Here is a 22,638-nt window from a genome sequence, read left to right as displayed (position 1 = left end):
TTCCAGGGTTTGCCTTTGATCTATTGCGCACATACTGAGCAATTTTGAGCTAATTCTGACTGTTACAACCTTTTGAACTGACAAAAGAAGATGTAGAAGAATGAAAACAAGATGAAATCCAGCTAATTTCTGTAGAAAACCTCCTCCCAAGCTCTGATACCACTTGTAGGATCGTGTGATGACCCGAACGAGTCGTTCAGAGGTGATCTCCTATGTTTCAGGTGCGGAATAACAAGAAACGTAGGTAGAAATAGCTTGTTCTTCCCTTTAATCTATTGTTTTATTGATTTCACAACAGTTACAGCTCAATCGTCACACCGGCAGCACCTCGGTATGGAATTCGTCAAAAATTACAAATGGATTCGCTTCAAGGGTTTATATAGTGATGAGGTTTCGCTTCAGGTGACATGCATGAATAAGCGAAACCTCTCACTTGACATTCAAGCAAAACCTCCAGCAATTGTCCCTTTAAGCGAAACCTTGACCTAAAACATATACAATCTCATATTTTCTCATATATTAAGCCCTATTCTATACATTGCAATGAATGACTCGATCCAAGACGAAGTCGACAGATGAAGTGCACCAACAAAAGCATAGTTTCAGTCCCTTGAGGTTAACACCCGCTCGTAGGTTGTATGGTCTCCTGCCCAAGGATCTTACTCAGACAACAATCACCAGCCCCCTATTATTGCGCGATGGGCGAGTTATCGTTCTTTCTAGGTCTTCAAGTGAGTCAAGAAAAAACTAGGACGTAGTATGTCTATTAGATTCTCAAAAAAATTGGATTGGAAGATATCTTACCCTATGACACGCCTTTGCCAACAAATCACAAGCTTTCACCCGATAGAGTCGGATCCACTTCAGGATCTTTCTCCTGATACGGTGAAAGCTTGTGATTTGTCGGTAGAGGCGTGTCATAGGGTAAGCTATCTTCCAATCCAATTTTTTTGACAATCTCGTGGACATACTTCGTCTGATGCACGTACGTCCCAGTTTTTTCTTGACTCACTTGAAGACCTAGAAAGAACGATAACTCGCCCATCGCGCTTATTTCAAATTTTGACTTCATCACCGCCTTGAATACTCACGACACAATTCTTCATTTGAAGAACCAAAAATTATGTCATCAACATAAATTTACACGACCAGAAAATCTCCCCATTTCTTCAATATGAACAGTGTAGAGTCTATCGCACCACGCGAGAACCCGTGCTCCAATAGATGTCTTGATAAAGTCTCGTACCACGCCGGAGGAGCCTGATGGAGACCGTAGAGAACTTTGTCCAACAGATAGACTTTGTTCTCAGACCCTTGGAGCATCAAAACCCAGTGGTTGGGATACATACACAGTTTCATGCAATTTCCCGTAAAGGAACGTGCTTTTCACATCCAACTGATAGACTTTGAAACGCATGTGAGCAGCAAAAGCTAGAAACAGACGAATGGCTTCCTGTCTTGCCACCGGTGCATAAACTTCTCTATAATCAATCCCTTCCTCTTGATCAAAGCCTTGAACAACCAAACATGCTTTATTTCTGACGATAACACCCTTATTGTCTTTCTTGCACTTGAAAACCCACTTCGTGTTGATTGCATGTTGGCCCTTTAGAAGATCGACCAAATTCCACACCTTTAACTTGTCGAACTGAGCTAACTCTTCTTGCATCGCCTCACACCAAGAATTATCCTGCAGAGCCATCTGATAGTTCTTCGGCTCTATCTGAGAGATAAAACATTCATGTAGGCTAAGATTGTAGATTTCTTTCAACTTGATAGCAGAGAACAAACACCGCATCTCTGAAATACTCCTTCGCGTTTGCACTCCCGCATTTGGATTCCCAATAATATTATCAAAAGGATGATGAATATTTATTCTTGGAACTGGGATTGCCGGAGCTTGAAGATTGTTTCCCAAATTCGATTGAATCTCCCCCTCAGCATTTGCATTACTACTAGAAGCTTGAACATTTCTAGAAGACGTATGAACATTTGGATATGCTGAAAAATCAACGTAAAGATCACCACTTGTAGTTTGAGCAGCTGCATTACAGCGACTGGAACATTCGGAGACACATTAGTAGGAATACTTGCTCTCCTGCTCGCATCCACTTCATCTTTGTTCACAAGATGTGTGTAGACAACCTCCGAATCTTCTTCTGAAACATCAGGAAGATCAAATGAATCAAATAATTTATCATAATCATAACCAATTTTAGGACCGAATTCGGACGGTGGAGGATCGTAACTCAAAGGAGTTATATAAAACACGATCTCCACTGTACGCTTCTTAACGTTATAGACGCATTTTTTTTGGAGTTTCATTGGCATAACCCAAAAAGAACCCAACTTCTGCAACTTCCCCCATTTTAGGAGTATCTTTGGTGCGTTTGATAACACACTTGATACCAAAAGGTTAAAAACCAAATAAGTTCGGTTTCTTGTTTTCAAGCAATTCATAACATGTTTTATCCTCTGTTGGTGCATGTTTGTGACAACAGCATTGGATTGGTCTTTGGATATTAAACAGAAGATTGGACTATGAAGACTTAATGGATTTCGAGTTCCATGAAGCCCAATCAAGTCCAAGTTTGTATTAAGTTTATTAGGCCCAAGTTTATGTAATAATTGTAATATGGGCAAAGCCCAAATTCGTAGGTCTTGGTTGTGTTATATAAATAGCCTTAGTCTATGGTTTTAGGATTAGACATCTTGAACAATTGAGAGAGCATTTAAGTGAGAGAGATATAGAACAAACAGAAATCGGCTGTGACGTTCTAGGGAGATCTTGAGTGACTGTAAAACGTTTGAAGGTTTGATAGTCACAGAAGATCAGTTTGAAAGTTTGTGTGTTCTTGTGTTTGTGTTCTTATTCATCTATACATTCTTGTTTCTGTATTCGAAGATTAATCAAGGAGATTCTGCATCCTTGATTAGTTAACAACCTTGTTACGATCCATACGGAATTACGGGACCTATATCTTCTCTTTTGACCGTAAGCACATTGTTTAACACATAACATGCAGTGTTTACCGCCTCGGCGCAGAAGAAAATTGGCAATTTTGATTCAGAAAGCATAGTTCGGGCCACCTCAATTAGGGTACGATTCTTCCGTTCTGCAACTCCATTCTGTTGAAGAACATATGGAGCGCTGAACTGATGAACTATTCCCATTTCCCGACATAACTCATCCATATAATGAGTTTTAAATTCAGTGCCGTTATGACTTCGGATTTTCTTAACACGAAGTGAATAATTTTTCTCAAGTTGTTTGAACAAGTCTCTTAAAATACCAGCAGTTTGGTCCTTTGTTTTTAAGAATAATACCCACGAGCATGGGGAGATATCGTCAGTGACAACTAGGCAATAGGACATCCCACCAATGCTAGCAACATGGTTTGGGCCGAAAAGCTCCATGTGAAGCAATTCAAGTGGTTTTTGGATTGAGTTAACAGTTTTCGGTTTGTGAGGCTTTCGTTTGATTTTTCCTTTTTCACATGATTCACATTTGTTGTGCATATTGAAACTACGTAAAGGAACCCCCAACACTAAGTTGTTTTTCAATAAGTGGTTTATTTTTCACAGATGCACGTGGCCCATTCTCCTAGGCCAGAGATACGATTGATCTTTAGTCGCCTTCGAAAATAAACATGTCACGAGTATCATGTCTTTGAGATGAAATTTCTGATCCTTCACCACGATTATAACAACTGGTTTCTCCCCATGATCCTGATTTTGTTGTGATTTAACATTTGTTTTGACAACCAGTTTTACTTCTTGTTTAATCACTTTGTTTTTGTCAACCTTCTGATTTTTGCCGTTTTTCTTTTCAACATTAACTATTTCATTTTGCGGTTTTTCAACAAAAGGTTTCTTTTGATCAGAATCAACATGGGATTTACCCTTGTCATCTGGACAATTTGCCAATTCAGGATCAATGATTGGCATCGATGTATAATTATGGTTCACCGGTGGAGGCACTTTCTTATAACCGATGCCGAACATTTCTTCCTTAGATTTTTTAAGACGTTGACTATTAATACAGAAATTCATCACTTCATATGAATCCCTGAACTTTTCAATTTTTCGTTGCAAATCCAAAATCAGATTATCTTTTTCCAAAATGATTTTGTTCTTATCCAAAACACAATTTTGGTTCATTTCAAGTTCAGATCTTAGTTCCCGATTTTTAAGAGTTCCCTGTGCCACAAGTCTCTTAAATTCAGAGATATCATTTTTAGCGCTTTTATCTTAATTCGGTGTTCTTTATCCGAATTAGACAAAACAACAATGAGTTCTCTGGATTTTTCTAAATCTGCAATCAGATTTGTGTTATGAAGTGCATATCTGTTAATCTTGGTGAGAAACTCTACACATCTTGCACACTACTTATCTATAGAAGTTGATTTTACCTTAATGCCAACCATAAATGCACATGCTTCATTTCCACAGAGTCTTCTTCCAACCTTTTAGCTTTTGCATCCGCAAATTGCTGCGTTTCGGATGTGGAGGTCTTGAACTCAAAGCATTCTCCTTTTTCTCCATCTTCTGTTTTATTAGACTTTTCAACAGACTCTTCATTCAATTTATCCTCATTCTCAGCAACATTACCTGAATCCAACTCTTCCCCAAAAACCTCGGCTACAACTGCAAGTCCCTCAATGCTAGCCTCTTCGATAACCTCTTCACACACTTCTTCGTTGACCATTTCAGCCATAAAGGCTTGTGAAACAATAGCTCCTGAAATGTCTTCCAATGCACAACCCCAGTCATAAGGCTCAGTCACATTTTTAGAGGTTGAGCCACCATAGCATTGTTTGTCGAAGGTGTAATATTTTCAGAACCACTTGGACGAGCACTTGAGTTTGAAGTAGTTGATGCATTGTTGTGAGGACTTGAGTTATTTCCTTGAGAGTTGCTTCCTCTGTTAGATCTTTCCATCTTCGGCTTCCGACCATCACGTGCGAAATGCCCATAGATTCCGCAGTTGTAACATTTCACCTTTGACATGTCGACTCCCATTCGAGTCTTCGTCTGACCTCCTACGAACTTCCTACCCGCTCTCAACAGAAATTTCTTCGCTCTTCGGACTAAGAGTGCCATATTGAGTTGTAGATCAAGTTCTTCCATTTCGTCTTGGTTTATCTGGTCAAAGTCCTCATCAAGAATTGACGGTTCAACGAGTTTTCCAAGACAGAAGTTCTCGTAGGCAGTCATGAAGGACGCCAAAGGCTCATGTTTTCTTCTATCAACTTTAAGCAGCTTGCATCTAACTTTGGAATGTTCAAGTTTGTTGCTTGAGATTTCTGAGCTCCACTAGAAGGGCACATTCCTTGATTGGAATTTGTTGTTCCACTAGAGCTGACATTGTTGCTTATAAAGGGGTGTTCACTTGTAGGAACTTCATTCTCTGAATATATGGCAACACCAGTTCCTCGATTACTACCCTTATCCATCAGTTTTGAAGCTTTATATAACTGAGGATCTTGGATCTTCTCGAAATCAGATGCTTGATCTTCCATATTCCAAGCATAACCCTTCAGTTTTTGTACAGCTTCTTCCAATGAGAGCTCCTCGTAGAGAACACCTTCTCTAATCAATGCGGTGTACATTTTCCATTCTCTGGGAAGGCAATTCAGAAACTTCTCAACTTTCTCAAATTCAGTGTAGATGCCTTCTTGACTCAGATCAAGTTCGCTTAATAGATGATAAAATCGTTTACCGTGTCATCGAATGACTCATTCTTTAAAGCTTTAAACACAACGAATTGAGTCTTCAATCGTTCAAGACGCCGTTTCTTGTACATTGCATTTCCCTCGTACCGTTCAATCATGCTATCTCACAACTCCTTCGAATTACTTCTCTGATGGAAAGTATGAAGTATAGATTTTGCATAGCCATTGTAATCATCGACATTGCTTTCTCTTTACAATCATAGAATTTTCTTTGTTTGTCGGTGAGTGCCAAATAAGTATCAATCATTAACGTTCTTACTGGTGTGACTCCACATCCTTTAACAATACACAACCAGATCTTGATGTCTTTCGCTCTTACATACCTTTCGAAACGCTCATTCCACTCAGAAAAAATCAAGCTTGTTTATCAACAAAGGAGGTTTGTCGTTACTCCCTACCTCAGCATTGTGCTTGAGGTTTTGTACCATTGCAGTCAGATTGTTGTTTGCCATTTCGAATGAATTATGAAAGAAACAGAGAGTGTTTGTGATAGAAATGGTGAGTTTAAACAGTACTTTGCTTTGAAAAAGTTTCTAAGTTCACAAAATCCGGAGACAAGTGAAACTTGGAAATGTTGAGTGAAAACTCGGAAAAATATCAGAGTGGTATAAACCGGACCACAATCACAACCTGAATGAATTGAAACCCTGACAACACTCTAAACTCTGAAAACCTTAAATTTTGAAACTAACAAAGAAACTCGGATCAAATTTGATGGAATTTTAATAAAACTCAGATAACAACTTTCAAACTCGGACCAAAGGAAATCTCGGACATATGCTGTATTGAAAATAAACTCGGACCAACTAAATGAATAACTAAACTCTAAAGAATAAATTCGAAAACTAACAAGGAAACACTGACTTGACTCATGTTAAGACAATACTAAACTCGGATCACCTTAAAGTTTGACAAAGAAACTCGGAATAAAATTAAATTTAATTTTTTTAAATGTTTAAACTCGGATCTAAACAAACAAAAAAATAAAAGCTCGGACTCCTTAAAAGAAGTAGAGATAAACTCGGACCTAAAAATAACTCTGAATGAATTCTAAAAACTATGAAAATCAAAACTCAAAACCTTGAGATTAAATTGTAAACTCTGATGATTATGTTTCAAAGTTAAACTCGGAATCCTACTAAAGGAAAAGAAGTTCGGACTCTCTAAAAAACACTGACTACTAGTAAGTAAAAACTGATGTATTATGAAGTAAAAAAACCTTCACCTCCAAATCCTAACCACAAAGTCCTGACCTCTCAAAGAAGTAAACCCTGATTTCTTAGTTCGGACAAGAGGAAATTGCTTTAGGATATCTCAAAAGTGTGACTTCACACTAGTTCATCAATAATCCTGAGGCACACACACTCAATGGAAACTCATAAGGAAAACTCTAAGGAAAAACACTAAAGGAAAACTCTGAACAAATTAAAACAGATCAAACACAAAATCTTTACTAACCTTCAAAAACCCCTGATGAAGATCCTCAAGCTCTGTAAAACCCAGATGAATGTATATCCTAAAAAGTTTCTTTTCTAATCACAATCCATCATCTAGAATGAGCAAACACATGAATGATTAAGGAAAAATACTTAAAACCCAGCAAACAACACCAAACACCCAATCAAAATGTGATCTTTCTCCTGCCCAAGGATCTCACTCAGACAACAATCACCAGGTGTGCGGAATCCACCTAGCAATCACTACTGTATGGTATTGGATCAAGAAAGTGTAGAACAAGAATGATGAGAATGATGAATGACGTCACACAGTGGCCGTCAATTCACACACAGTGACAATGATTAGGGTTTCTTGAAGAACAAACTTTCCACAAATGAAATCGCCGTGTATAACCTTGACTAAACCAAACACCAACATAATAGTTTCAACAAAATACATAAAAGACCCTTGAGTTTGAGAGCCTACACTTATCACCCAAAGTGCATTTACATAGGTTCAGTCACTATTTTAAAAAAAATCAACACTTTAGTCTCTGGCGTTGTCAATTTGATTCAATTAAACCCCTGGGCAAACTTCTGTCAGTCAACTATTAGTTGACTTGGGGACTTGGGCTTCGGTATTTTTGTCCTTTTACCTAAAAAACGAAGGGCATTATTGTAACATCTGTGCCTCCACGGCCATCGAACAAATACCAAATCAATGAAATATTGTATTTCTTACTTGGGATTTGTACAAATATGTGTATCATCTGCACATATCAATTCTCGTTCGATTTCAAGCTCTAAATCGCTTTCTAGAGAGTTATATGCAAACTGATGCGAAAACGTAATCAGTTTAATGCAACAAACATTCCAGAATAGTGAAATAGGCTTAACATACCTTAAATAACCTCCACATAACTTAGAAATAAGTTTTGGATGGTTTGGTGTGTCGAAAACAAGTTTGTTCGATCGCAGAGACTATTTGTGTCAAATTGCGAAACTATACCGATTTGTATAGTAACGAACACTCCGGAACTTGATCATAAGTTAAACATACCCTAAATAACCTTTACATAGCTTAGAAATAGGCTTTGAGGGGTTCGGTATGCTAAAATAAACTTTATTGATCAATGGGGACTAAAAGCGTCAAAAAGTGCACAAGTTTGCATTTTCACGCATATCTTACGTTCTGAATACATCCGGACATCCAAAAATTTATGTAAGCATTAAAATATTATGTTTTAGTGTTTGGCATAATAAAAATCCATTCGTCGCGCAATTTGGACCGTTTTTGCGTTCGTTACGACTCCCGTCGTAATTAACCGAACAACGCAACCGTACGACCAAACGAACCGACATCCGAGATATTTTTGAGCATGTTTTGAGTTCCCTATACTTTAACTTCATTTTAGAGCCTTGAAATGAGGTTAACGGGGCTTAAACGTGTCAAAAATGAGCCGAAATGCAAGTTTTACCAGTTTAGGGGCTAAACTGTCATTTTATGAAAGTGCTGGTCTGCAGGTCCCTTACGGACCGTATGGGCATGTGCTTACGGTCCGTAAGCAGGTCCCAGATCAGCAGAATTGTGCAAACAGCTGTTTAAAGCTGTTTAGCACCTCAAAACCTCTTGCATCTGGTTTTTATCAATCTATGGGCTCCCATGGTTTGTAAATTCAGTGGGTATGAGGTGTAGGGCCGAGATTAAACGCTTGGGGAACAAGAAACGATCCTAACGGTTCCATGTTTCCTATAAATACCCAACCCCACTTCATTCAAACCCACTTGAATTCTGAGATTTTCTCTAAGTTGAAGTGTTGAACACTTCATACCTGAGAAATACTTGGAATATCAATCTTGCGGGGATCCTCTGTAAGTATTCTTTCGCGTTTTTCATTCGTTTTAGCGTTAAAGTCAAACTGTGTTTGACTTTCTGCTTTGACCAGTTTATGGTCAACGCGAAGTTCGATTGAACTTCATAACGTGAGCGTAATCACGATGGTTATAGTCCCTAGTAACTATACCTACTGATTACCACGTTATCTAGGCTCAGTGACGAGTCGTAACTTCGGCCAGAATGCGTTTTCTCGCGTATTTTGTAACCAAGCTACTTTTAGGTATCAAAACCGTTTGTTTTGATACCAAACCTATTTTCTAACTTAACTAAACATGTTTTGACATGTTTAGCTCGTCACTTTTTAGTTTAGTGCTTGTGTAGAGTCGTAAGTCAAGCGGACTAAACACCCGCTTAGACTTTCGAACACGACCCGTTTGGTCGATCATTAGGATCCGACCAAACATGTTTAGTGACTATAGTAGCGTAGGGAATAACCTTCTGGGGTTATACCTTATGGTCACTTAGGTTTGACTAGTCGCATGATAAGTAGTTTATGTGCCCTTGGTAAATTACCAAAATACCCTTTTTGTACATAATTGGTAATTAAGCATATGTAACTTAAATTTTTGACACGTAACGGATTATGTAACATAACTAAACATGTATGGGCATATAATACTTGTCATAGGACTAGTTAGACTTCTCGAACGCACGCGCACGACGCGTTAAAGTAACGTAAGCTACCTTAATGGGTCGTAACGGGTCGAAAGCACTTAGGTTAGGTTTCAATTTAGTATGTAGTCATTGTTAAATCATGTCGTATGAGTTACAATAACTCATTTTGGTTTACAAGACCTCATCCTATCCGATCCTCCGACTTAGGTCCGGTTTATTTATATAGTTATTAGGTTGCCGATTGATTCCGTGCTCCCTCTAGCTTTGCTTGGTTGTTGTTCAAAGACCGCTAAGCATTCTCAGGCGAGTACATAGTTCCCCTATTTTACTGTTTTCAATTGTTTTGGGGTGATCCATATGTGCTAAATGATTTCAATGTTTAAACGATGGTTTCGAAAACGATTATAACGATTTTACCAAACTAATAACGATTTCGATAAAGTGTACACGACTTGTTGGTTGTAATTACATAACGAATGACATTCATTAGCATTGATCAAGCCGACCAGTATTAGGTTATGGTACCATAGGATCTGACAAATCCCGTTATTGCACCGCACCCATGGTTATGCGTGGGGGTTGTGGGTAACGACTGAATCTGATGATTGTTAACTTACCCTTTGGTGGTTTGTTAATACGAAACGAGAAACGAGTTAGACGAGTCACGAAGGTTTGAATGTTGTTAACGAGACGACCAAAAGTAGTTTCACTATTAAAAACGAATACGATTTGGAAACGAGTAAACGATTTGGAAACGATGTTAAACGATTTGGAAACGATGTTAAACGATTTGGAAACGATGTTAAACGATTTGGAAACGATGTTAAACGATTTGGAAACGATGTTAAACGATTTGGAAACGATGTTAAACGATTTGGAAACGATGTTAAACAATTTCGATAAATGACTGGTTTTTGGTTAAGTGTTTAGATAATGAGACGGGGGTAATGTGGTGAAAACATGGTAGATACGCCGCTGGTACTTCTTATATATAAGTGTTTTCATCATATTACATACCGTAGCGTTATTTAGTTCACTTGGGTAAACGATTTTAAAACAATCTCACACAACGAGGTTTTATTTACGAGTTTTTACTAAATGTTTTGACAAGTTGTTTTTCTAAAAACAAAATGATTTTGGGTTAAGAATCATGGCCACGAGATTTTATAACAAACTATAACCAATTTGATTTGAGTTGGTTATCTATGTTGCAATACACTTTTCAAAACGAGGTTTGTATTTTGACTCTTGTAGTCTAACAAGGTACTGCAACATGTAAACTAGCCATGAATCCGATACTCTCATAAAACCTATATACTCGCCAGCATTTCTTTGCTGACTTTGTTTTCACGACTGGTTTTTGGTTAAGTGTTTAGATAATGAGACGGGGGTAATGTGGTGAAAACATGGTAGATACGCCGCTGGTACTTCTTATATATAAGTGTTTTCATCATATTACATACCGTAGCGTTATTTAGTTCACTTGGGTAAACGATTTTAAAACAATCTCACACAACGAGGTTTTATTTACGAGTTTTTACTAAATGTTTTGACAAGTTGTTTTTCTAAAAACAAAATGATTTTGGGTTAAGAATCATGGCTACGAGATTTTATAACAAACTATAACCAATTTGATTTGAGTTGGTTATCTATGTTGCAATACACTTTTCAAAACGAGGTTTGTATTTTGACTCTTGTAGTCTAACAAGGTCCTGCAACATGTAAACTAGCCATGAATCCGATACTCTCATAAAACCTATATACTCGCCAGCATTTCTTTGCTGACTTTGTTTTCACATATGTTTCAGGCGATGTTGATTGCTAGGATATATGCACACATAGGATTGGACGAGGCCTTAGTGACATTAAAAGAAGCAAGACTAGTTAATTTTGTTATGATTCTTCATTGTTAAGACATTGTAACTCACTTAACTCAATAAAACGAAATTTGTTTAATCCATAGTTGTGAAACAATGATTCTGTTACAACACTCCCCGACGTTTCCGCCACGTTTTGTTGTTTTACGTGGTCGGGGTGTGACAATTATGGTAATTTTGTATTTTAGAAACCTTTGTAACAAATATGATCCCTTTAAAAGCCCCCATTTGCACCATTCAATCCTTCCTAGTTCTCTTTTTTTCTCTAGGAACTAAAACACCAATGGCGGCACTCTCTTCATCTCTTCTACCCCTTAACTTTCACTTTCTTCATAGTGATCCAAAGTTAAGCCAACACTATTTAACAAAACCCCTAAAACAACCAAATTAGCATCTCTAACAATCGCCTGTGTCCGGAGCTGGAATGTCCCTTAATAATCTAAACAGTTAAAAAATGTAAAGCATTGTCTTTTTTAGTACATAACACATAATGTAAATTTTTAAAGGTTGTACTGAAATATAATTACATCATCATCAAAAGCCACTGGGCTAACGGGGGCGGGTGGCGTATACTGATGACTTAGCTCAAGATATGAATGCTCTAGAATGTCTAGTTGTGTAAGGTCTCTTCCTTCAACGAACACACGAACCGGTCCGATCGAACACACACGCAATGTGCGGAAACCACCGCGTGCCTCGTACCGCGAAGTACAGCTCGTACAGAAGGTTTAGAAGATGAGAGAATCGTGAATACACAAAGTATGCACAATCAACAATCACACAGATTGAATAATGAACACAAAGCTAGGGTTTGTTTGCATAAGAAGTTTTCTCCAAAAATATCACTGTTTCATTGAATGGTCTCAGTTCCCTTCCCTGATGCGTTCAAGACACTAAGAATATATACACACCTAAGTTTAGACAACATTACAATGAAACTCTTAGTACTTAACAAATAAGTACTCACCACTAAAAGGAAATACAAGTTCGCACACTAAGTTCTCACCATATAAAACCACAAGTTCTCACCACAAGTTCTCACCACAAGTTCTCACCACAAGTTCTCACCATATAAACCACAAGTTCTGATGAAAGATAAATGCACAAGTTCTCATGAGACACTTTCACATAATTGCAAGTTTAGTCCTTCAATGTTGAAATTTCAGCAGTATCCAGCATTTATCAAACTTTGGTTCACTTATCAGTTGACCAAAGGGAATAGCTGGGAATGTGAATTCCAAATCCAAGAAACTTTGACTGTTCATTGTCTTGCTAAATTACATAAACGAGTAATCAGAAATAAGATACACTTTATAACAGTAAGATATAGCTAAATTAATGAAGATAATAATAAAGAATTACGGTGTATATTAAGATAAGTACAAATTCTAACAATGTATATGGGGACATTCAAGTTGGTATAAGAGTCGTAGGTTATAGATTTGAATATGGAATGGCACCTTAAGAATGAAATGAGAGGGTTTGGAACTCAGTATCAAATTTGAAATGGGATGAGGTGATGGTGTTTTTAATAAAAATGGATCAAAGGACAAAAAAGGTGCTGGGTGGGTGGTTCTAGATGGTTGGTCTTTGGTTGGATTTTGAATGGAGAATATAATTTTGACCGGTTTTTATAAAAATACGTGGTTAAGATAAAGTTAGATGCTAGAATGTGTTTATTATTTATAAATTACATTATAAATATAACCTATTATGAACATTTCATAACATGTAAAGCCTTTAAATTATTTTGTTTGTCCTTAAATTTAAAGAACTAGAAATGGGAGATTTACCTTCTCATTGCATCACGTCCACTTGCACCTTTATGAAGGTAGTCTAGCCCACTTGAAGATTAAACACAAATCATGTCATCAAAGCCTTTGATTGCAAAATGAGTCCCTCGACGAGAAAAAACGATATAGTTGTGCGAAACTAATGATAACCGATTGTCACAATTATCATCAAAAGTTGCATAGAACATAACTCTCTTTATGAATTGAGACCTATAAATTTTTAGAGTAACGAAATATGATCATGGACCAGTTGAGTTATAAACATGAATGATAACACTTACATTTTTTTTACAAAACACAAATGTTGATTAGGTATTGTAACATTTCATATGGCTAAGAAATATCAAAGCCTGATTAAACTAGTATATGTGGTTAATTTTTTAGATCTAGAACTCTATCAAGAACTGAATTTAGACATTTAACACAACGATTTTAAAGATAACGATCGAAAGTATAGATACCTCAGATGCGAAAACATCGATTAAAAAGTGAGTGGAAAGCTAATGATTGACTGATTAAGCTCTGGCGTGGTGGAAGGAAGGACGGTCGGCGGTCTTGGTGGTGGTCAGTCACTATTGTGCAAGATGTTTTGTTGTGGGCGGTCTAGTGTTCTGACAATACAAAACCAAGAGGATAGAACTTTAAAGTAAGAAAAAACTTAAAAATACACTAATAACATCGAAAACCACCTTTAAGACTAATGAATCACAAGATACACATACATAATTACTTTAAAATAGAAAAATTAGTTTTTAATGGTCATTAATAATCTATAAACAGATGATTAATGTACGATGTACACATCATGCAACACACATAACATACACTAATAACATCTGAAACAATCTTTAACATTAGAATCACAAGATTCATATACAAAATTACTTAAAAAGAAAACAATACTAATTAAAAACCATTAATAATATATAAATAAAACTACATTTTCAGACATTAGAAGATCAAACCTACATCATACTGATACAACACACATAATTTAAACTGCATCATATTTCCTTTAAAAAAACCAAAATCACACGGTAACATGAATAATATTATACATTCTTAAAAAAAAAAAAACCTAAAATCACACAAAATCAATATACATCACGCTTAATCTTGTAACATTCATGCATAAAGACAGTAAAAGAAAAACATTCAAAATTTTGGTACGTCATACTATAACATAACCATAAACAGAATCTGACACATTCTTTTTTCACTCTTTATAACAAAATCATAAAAAAGTTAACAGTTATGCGTCATATAAAGTACATATCTACAAATATAAAAAAGAATAAAGTCAGGTGAGAAGTTAGGCCGGTTTTAAAATGTGTGTTTGAGACGCATCTAGACGAGAGGTGGTCTCAGGTGAAAGAGAGACTTAGACGGGACGTGACTCAAGAGACTTCGTTTCAGGTTTATTAGTGGGAATATGGAGTATGAATAACATTAGAAAAAAAAAAAAACTAGAAAGAGAAAAATCGGACCTTACATGCAATGAAAGAACAGAGGTGGAGGAATCAGAGCTTTAGGCGACGAAACAACAAAATCGGAGAAGAAATCAATAATTACTGGCTGATTATAGGGTTGGGATCGGCGGCTGGTTTTTAGAGTGAAATGAAGTTGACGGCTAATTGTTATGTTATATAGAGAGTGGAGGAACATTAGGTTAGACAATGATGCATATCTGATACAATGAAATATCAATAAGATATGTGAATTAAATACAAATGAAACGACTGATATTTATGTTAAACGACATATATACTAGCTTATATTTACTCTCTTTTTTCTTTGAGCCGAAATGCCATTTTCAACCCTAAAGTTATAGCTTTTATTAAAATTAACCCATTACATATGTCGCTCAAATATAAAATCCTTTTGTTCCTAAATCCTTTTTAATTATTCAAAATTAAAAAACCAAAAAGTTGCCGCTCAAAACATACGAGGCATCTAGGTCTGTACGTGGCGTCCAGCTTTTGAAAATTACCTTTATACCCCTGATTGAGGCTATACTGGGGAATATCAGGTGTAAAATGGTAATTATATAAAAACCTTTTTAAAATTCGAATTTTAAACAAATGAAAGTTCCCACTCATTATAGACGACCCATCTAGGTCTACACGAGTCGTCTGCTTTTTTGTAAAATTACTTTCATACCCCTGAATGAGGCCTATACAGGCGGCATTGCAGGGGTAAAATGGTAAATCTACAAGTCCCTTTTAAATATTCAAAATTTAATCAAAACAAATTTGCTTCTCATTATAGACACCCCTGGTTTATGACTATACTGAGGGAATGGTCTTTTGGAATACCATAGACGTCCCATCTAGGGCTGTACGAGACATAAATATATTTTTTGTTATTAAATTGTTTTATGCAGTTGTATTTATAAAAAAAATATAGAAATTAATTAAAAATCTTATTAAATTGCTTTATGCAATTGTAGTTATAAAAATATAGAAATTAATAGAAAAAAATCTTATTAATTACAATAAGAATAATTATTGATACAAAAAGTCATATTAATTACAAAAATCATTCTTCCGTATCACTGTCGATGTATTTAAGACTCGGGTTTGATTTTGGTGGCGGATTCATTATCGATGCATACCATTCTAGACGTGGCATGTACATATCTTCCGATTGTCCCACATGAGGTCTTTGGTGCGTCAACCATAGCCTGTTTGTTTAGTGGTGGCATTGGATAATCCCCTTCCAGCTTAACATGTATGAAGTGGTTATCGTTAACATGTGCAAGCGTTATGCATAGTGGTTGTCGATTAGCCGGAGAACTTAATATCGGGAAGAAAGTGCACTCGCACCGGTGCTTAACAGGTGCACCCCGATACCGTACCTTTGTGCAATAAGAAGCCCTGCTAGGGGGAAGTCCATCCAATGACTCGGGGACAACCGAACACGGAATCCCAAATTAAGCCCTCACGATGCGTGTTAAAATATCCTTCTTCCCATGCTTCAAATATTGGGAACCAGGGCGATTCGTTCTGATCCTTTTCTTAGACAAGGTCTCTTCGAATGTGCCCCCATAAACATTCTCCGATACCTAAGCCCATAGCCACATACCGAAACCCACAATGATTGTCCGGCCTCACATCTTGTATGTTTGATGATTGCCATGTTCTCGTCCCCAATTATTAATTATTAACGGAAAACCGTTATCATCTCGTATCTTTTTTTTTTCTTAAAACTCATTGAACGGCTTCGACCCGCTTTGGGTTTTTGAGACCTTATAACCAACTGTTGAGAGGCCTTTGACGGAACGTACGAGCTGTGGCGGGGGTTATTGTATTTACTTTGTCAGGAACCATCAAAGCAAGTGTTTGCATCACCGAAGGAGCTCCTCCTCAATTCTTCGTCTATACGAGCGGCCTCGTCTGACCTTTGTTGTACGTGATGTTGTTCGGCCACGAGTATTATGTTGGACAACCAGTGGTTTCTTGTTAGAACTTTTTGGAGTCAACACGGCTTTAATCTTTGACAACAAGTTTTTTTTTTTAGCTGGGGGTATTGTAACAACTGTCACTAAAATCCCTAATTAGGATAGTAATTAAGCTATTAAGGAAACTCTAATTGAGGCACCCAAGTGATTCTACACAAAACCCTAAAATTTTCAGAATTTTCAGAATCAGGATCAGGGCCCCTAAAACTCAGGGGGGGATAAACCCTAGCCAACGATTATCTTCATAACTAAATGTAAAAATCGAATTTTAAGAAACTGACAACACAGCAAGCCTACACGCACGAAGGGCTACTCTATGAAAATAGGGTGGTCACTCGCGTAGCGCGACGCCTAAGGGGGTACCCCCTCGCGCTACGCGACGGTGTCAAAATTTCAGTATAAATAGTAGGGGTTGGGACTTGAATTTTGGCACTTGAACGACGAAAATCGGAGTTACGTAGGTCGAGTTATAAGCAAAACAGTCCAACACACACACACAATTATCGAATCGCTGCCGCAAAACAGGGTAATTAGTCGATCGTTATTACGATTCAGTTTCCGGGATCAATATACCCAAAGAATGTCTAAGTGCCGCCCACATTGGGCTATGCTTTATCGTTGTCGATAATTCGATAATGAGCCGAAGCATTGTACTTTGTCGTTGTCGATAATTCGATATACGAGTTGAAGTACTCTACTTTATCGTTTGTCATTTTGATAAATGAGCCGAAGTATTGCACTTGGACATTCATTGTCAAAATTGATCTCGGGGAATTATCATAATCGTTGTATTGATCACTAATCCTGTTTTGTGTGCATTATTGTGAAATTAGAAATAATCAAGGCTAATCAGTAGGCTTATACACTGCTCGTTAAATCTGCAATGTGAGTCATTCTTCTTTTTATCAACTGTTTTACAATACTCCAAATTATTTTTAAAGTGTTATAATTACAGGGACTAAGTCGTGGATATCTTGATTTATTGGTTAGTGGGGTATTGTGCACATTACTATTTCTCCCAGTTAGGTTCATTGACCTACTAGGGAGAAACGTCACTATTAGAGTTCATTGACCTAATAGTGGTATGACCATCGTCACCATTGTGACTTGTCACCATTGTGACAGAAAGCCAGATAAAAATAAGATATGAACCATTGTAATCGCTCTTATGCTGTAATTTATAACTATGAGTCATTTCCTAAAAACTGAATGAACTCACTCAGTATTTCCCCGCTGACAAAACCTTTTTCAAACATGTTTCAGGTAATCTGTTGTGAGCAAAGAAAAGTGCCAGGAAGCACTACCAGCTTAGAAAAGTGGCTCAGTGTAAATAAATAAAGGAACATGTTTTAAAAATAAAGATTTCCATGGAAATCACAGTATTGTAAATTACTGGGTTTTATCCCTAAATTATATAATGAGCAGTTTAATACTAAAGATCCTGTTTTAAAAAGACTTCCGCTGTCGCCTAAATTAAATACCGCGGGATTTCTGTTCCGCGGCTCCTGAAACGGGTCAAACCGAGTCGGGGGCCGTGACAGAAATAAGGTGGTATCAGAGCCACTTCTCAAGCCACTGATTTAAGCCAATTAAGTATTTAGAAAATACTTAATTTCCATTAATTGCTATTTTGTGATTATTTGTTTATTTATCTGACTAATTGTGTACAGTATGAGCAGATCTTTATATGCTAGTCAATATAGTAAGTCATGCAAATTCTTAAATAATTTGACTCAAATATTAGTACCTTTATTATCTACAATCTAGAAGTCTTATCAAGAAAATCATAAAATAAAACCTCGTATGATGTAAATTTCAATAATACCCAGTAGGAACACGGATTTAAAAAGTTTTCTATAAATTTTATGAATTCTGACTATGTCTATTTTGCTAAACAGCATGAGTAACTTGTCTGAGGCCCTTCAGAATTTAAATCTCTATCCAGTAAGAGTAGAGGTTTCCCGAGATTTCAATAGGTATATACCAGATATAAAAGAACCTATAGAATTCGATGCTTTACCTCCCAAGAAACCCACGCCCAAGGAAATAGAAATTGGGGAAAGTTCTAGGCAAATTGAAAAGTTACCATCTCCGGAAGAGTTAGATTCTATAATGGCAAGCCCTAATACTATTAAGCCTGTTAATGAAACTATTCTTAATTGCTCTCTCGAAACACAACTACCAATGAACTTAGAACCATCTATTCCAAACCCTTCAATCCACTCGCAAATAGACGAATGGTTAATTAATGAAATACAGTTACAAAACCATCCCTATAAGCTTTTTCCTTAAAGTTCCATCTAGAACCTTTACCAAATCCACCAATGAGTAACAAGAATAAGACTGAACTTCGCTTTGGTGAAGAACTAATAGATACTGGGAATAGAATCCAAGAGACTGGGAAACAGATCTCCTGGAAATACGATAAGAGGGAATACAGTTACTAGAAAATCGTTTACAAAAGGATAGGGGATTTATGAAACTGTTATTATAGTAATAGTAAAACCAGTATGTGTAAGATAAATAATAAAACAGTTGTATATAGAAGCATGAAATTTTAGAAAATTTACAAATTTTGTTCGTATACGTGATTATGTGCAATTAAGTATAATATTTTGTATACTAATTATTTATCTATAACTTAGTTGTCAAATGGAAAACGCTAATAATGAACCAGTTAATGAGGCTAATGATTCTGAACAACAACCGGGGGATCAATATATGACTAGGCAGGATATAGAAAATATCGTTGCTCAAGGGATAGCCAACACTATTCCAACAATGATAGCTCAAGGGATAGCCAACGCTATTCCAGCCATCGTTGCTGCTGTTAAAGATCCAATAGAACCACAACAACCCGTTCCTAGCAAACGTATTTCTGAAGATAACTTCAGTAATAGCGTAAACGGAGGCAATGATCATGTTAATCATGACAATGAACCACAACCAGCGCCGCTCCCTAAGAAAATGAAAGTTGCAACGCCTGGTTGCACTTACAAGGAATTTCTTGCTTGTAAACCATCTGAGTTTGCAGGCAACGAAGGAGCGACTGCGGCACTACGTTGGTTAGAGAAAACTGACGCAGTAATTGCCATAAGTAAATGTGCTCAGGATGATCAGGTCATGTACGCGTCAAACCTTTTCAAAGAAGGAGCGCTAGAATGGTGGAATACGGTGTTACAATCAAAAGGAAGAAGGATGGCGTATGCTATGAACTGGGAAGAATTTAAAAGCTTGGTAGAAAGAAAATTCTGTCCCGAATATGAAAAGGAACAAATGACAAACAAGTTTTTAACCCACCGAATGGTTGATGTAGATTGTCGAAAGTATACTACGACATTCTTCGAATATGCTCGAGTAGTACCAACCCTGGCTTCGCCAGAGCCAGTACTTATTTCTCGATATATTTGGGGATTGATTTCTGAAATCCGTAACATCGTCAAGGCTGCGAAACCTCGCACGATTGATGATGCGGTAGATTTAGCCAATACTCTGACTGACGAACTAGTACGGACAAGAGAAGAAAATAGAAGGAAGGAAGTAGCCCAAAAGATTACCCAGGTAATCCGTTCGGATAACCATAACGATTTTAAGAAAGGAGGGAATGGGCAATCTTCTACTAGTTCATTTTGCAATTTTTGCAAAAGAAAGCATTATGGAAGATGCAAAGGATACTGCAATTTTTGCAAAATTCCGGGGCATCAGGAAGAAGACTGCAGGAGGAAGAAATTTTCAATTTGTTACAACTGTGGAGAAACTGGACATCTTAGGCCAAATTGTCCAAAACTGAACAAACCATCTGACACTAAAGCCAAACCTGCAGAAAAAGCAAAAAGGAATGCAAGAGCCTTTCAATTGACTGCTCAGGAGACAGAGCTCATTCCAGATGTAATAGCCGGTACGTCCTAGGTTACAACGTTTACACAAAAAGTATTAACTGACTCTGATGCACACCAAAGTTTTATAAAATACTTCATTCTGTCAACCTAAGACAAATCTTTACAGTCAAAACATGCAAAAAGGAAAATATAACTTTCAGGTCATATAATTCTTCGCTAACCTAATTCCTATAAAATTAGCCAAGTTTAATGTTGTGTTAGAAATAGATTAGTTAGTAACCAACCCTACTCGAATTCTCTGTGATAAGAACTTTATAGAAAATCCAGGTAACCGCCGGAGAAGTATTTATGATTATAGGAAATAAACCACGTAAGGTCACATGATAAATCATGAAGATATTCACTTAGATCCTGCTAAGATAGCAATGGAAGAGTTCGCAATCTTTAAAATGGAAAGTAAGTATTTTGTAAAATTTAGCCGGATACTATAGGCAGTTTATTAAGGATTCTTTTAGATAGATATATCCTTAACTAAGTTAACACAGTTAATTCTAAATAAGAACCCGAACAAAAAGAAGCCTTTAGCTAGCCTTACCAGAAGGAACAGAAGATTTTAAAGTATACGGTAATGCTTCAAAGTTAAAATTTGGATATATGGTAATGCGACACAACAAAAAAAAAAAAAAAAAAAAAAAAAAAAAAAAAGGAAATTGTGTATGCATCAAGGCAATTGCAAAAGCACGAAGAAAGCCTTACCACTTATAAGCCTAAAAATTAGAAACCACAAGTTATCCTTAAGATTAGGAAACATTATCTAAGCAAGCTTACTATCCATATGGGTCATAAGATTTTAAGATACATATTTGAGCAACAAGAATTAAACATGAGGAAAAAGGGAAATCCTCGATGACTACGACTATGATATTTAGTATCACGAAGGAAAGGCTGAAGACGGTTAGAAGAACTATACAAATAATAAACAAAAGCCGTCGAAGTCCAAGTTGGAGACAAAATGCTATTGAAAGTATTTCCTTGGAAAGGAATTTATAAATTCGGTAAGAGAAGAAGCTAAGTCTCTTATACGTAGGACCATTACCAGTAATCCAACACATAGGACCAGTAGCTTATCATTTACAACTACCAGAAGAATTAGCTGGAGTACATGATGTGTTTCATATATCCAATCTCAAGAAACGTCTATCAGACGAATCCTTGGTAGTACCTCTTCAAGATATAGAGATAAATGATAGAGAAACCCCTACAAATAGAAGATCGGAAGATTAAGTTTCTCAAAAACAAACGACTAGTGCTAGTGAAAGTCAAATGGGAATCCAGAAGAGAACCGGAATACACTTGGGAATTAGAGTCAGAAATGAAGCGCAAGTATCCTCATCTATTTCAGTGAATCTCGAGGACGAGATTTTTCTTAAGGTGGGGAGGATGTAACAACTGTCACTAAAATCCCTAATTAGGATAGTAATTAAGCTATTAAGGAAACTCTAATTGAGGCACCCAAGTGATTCTACACAAAACCCTAAAATTTTCAGAATTTTCAGAATCAGGATCAGGGCCCCTAAAACTCAGGGGGGGATAAACCCTAGCCAACGATTATCTTCATAACTAAATGTAAAAATCGAATTTTAAGAAACTGACAACACAGCAAGCCTACACGCACGAAGGGCTACTCTATGAAAATAGGGTGGTCACTCGCGTAGCGCGACGCCTAAGGGGGTACCCCCTCGCGCTACGCGACGGTGTCAAAATTTCAGTATAAATAGTAGGGGTTGGGACTTGAATTTTGGCACTTGAACGACGAAAATCGGAGTTACGTAGGTCGAGTTATAAGCAAAACAGTCCAACACACACACACAATTATCGAATCGCTGCCGCAAAACAGGGTAATTAGTCGATCGTTATTACGATTCAGTTTCCGGGATCAATATACCCAAAGAATGTCTAAGTGCCGCCCACATTGGGCTATGCTTT

This window comes from Helianthus annuus, chromosome 9 (genome assembly GCF_002127325.2).
Source record: "Helianthus annuus cultivar XRQ/B chromosome 9, HanXRQr2.0-SUNRISE, whole genome shotgun sequence".
NCBI lineage: Eukaryota > Viridiplantae > Streptophyta > Magnoliopsida > Asterales > Asteraceae > Helianthus > Helianthus annuus.
Note: the sequence above shows the minus strand (reverse complement) of the source record.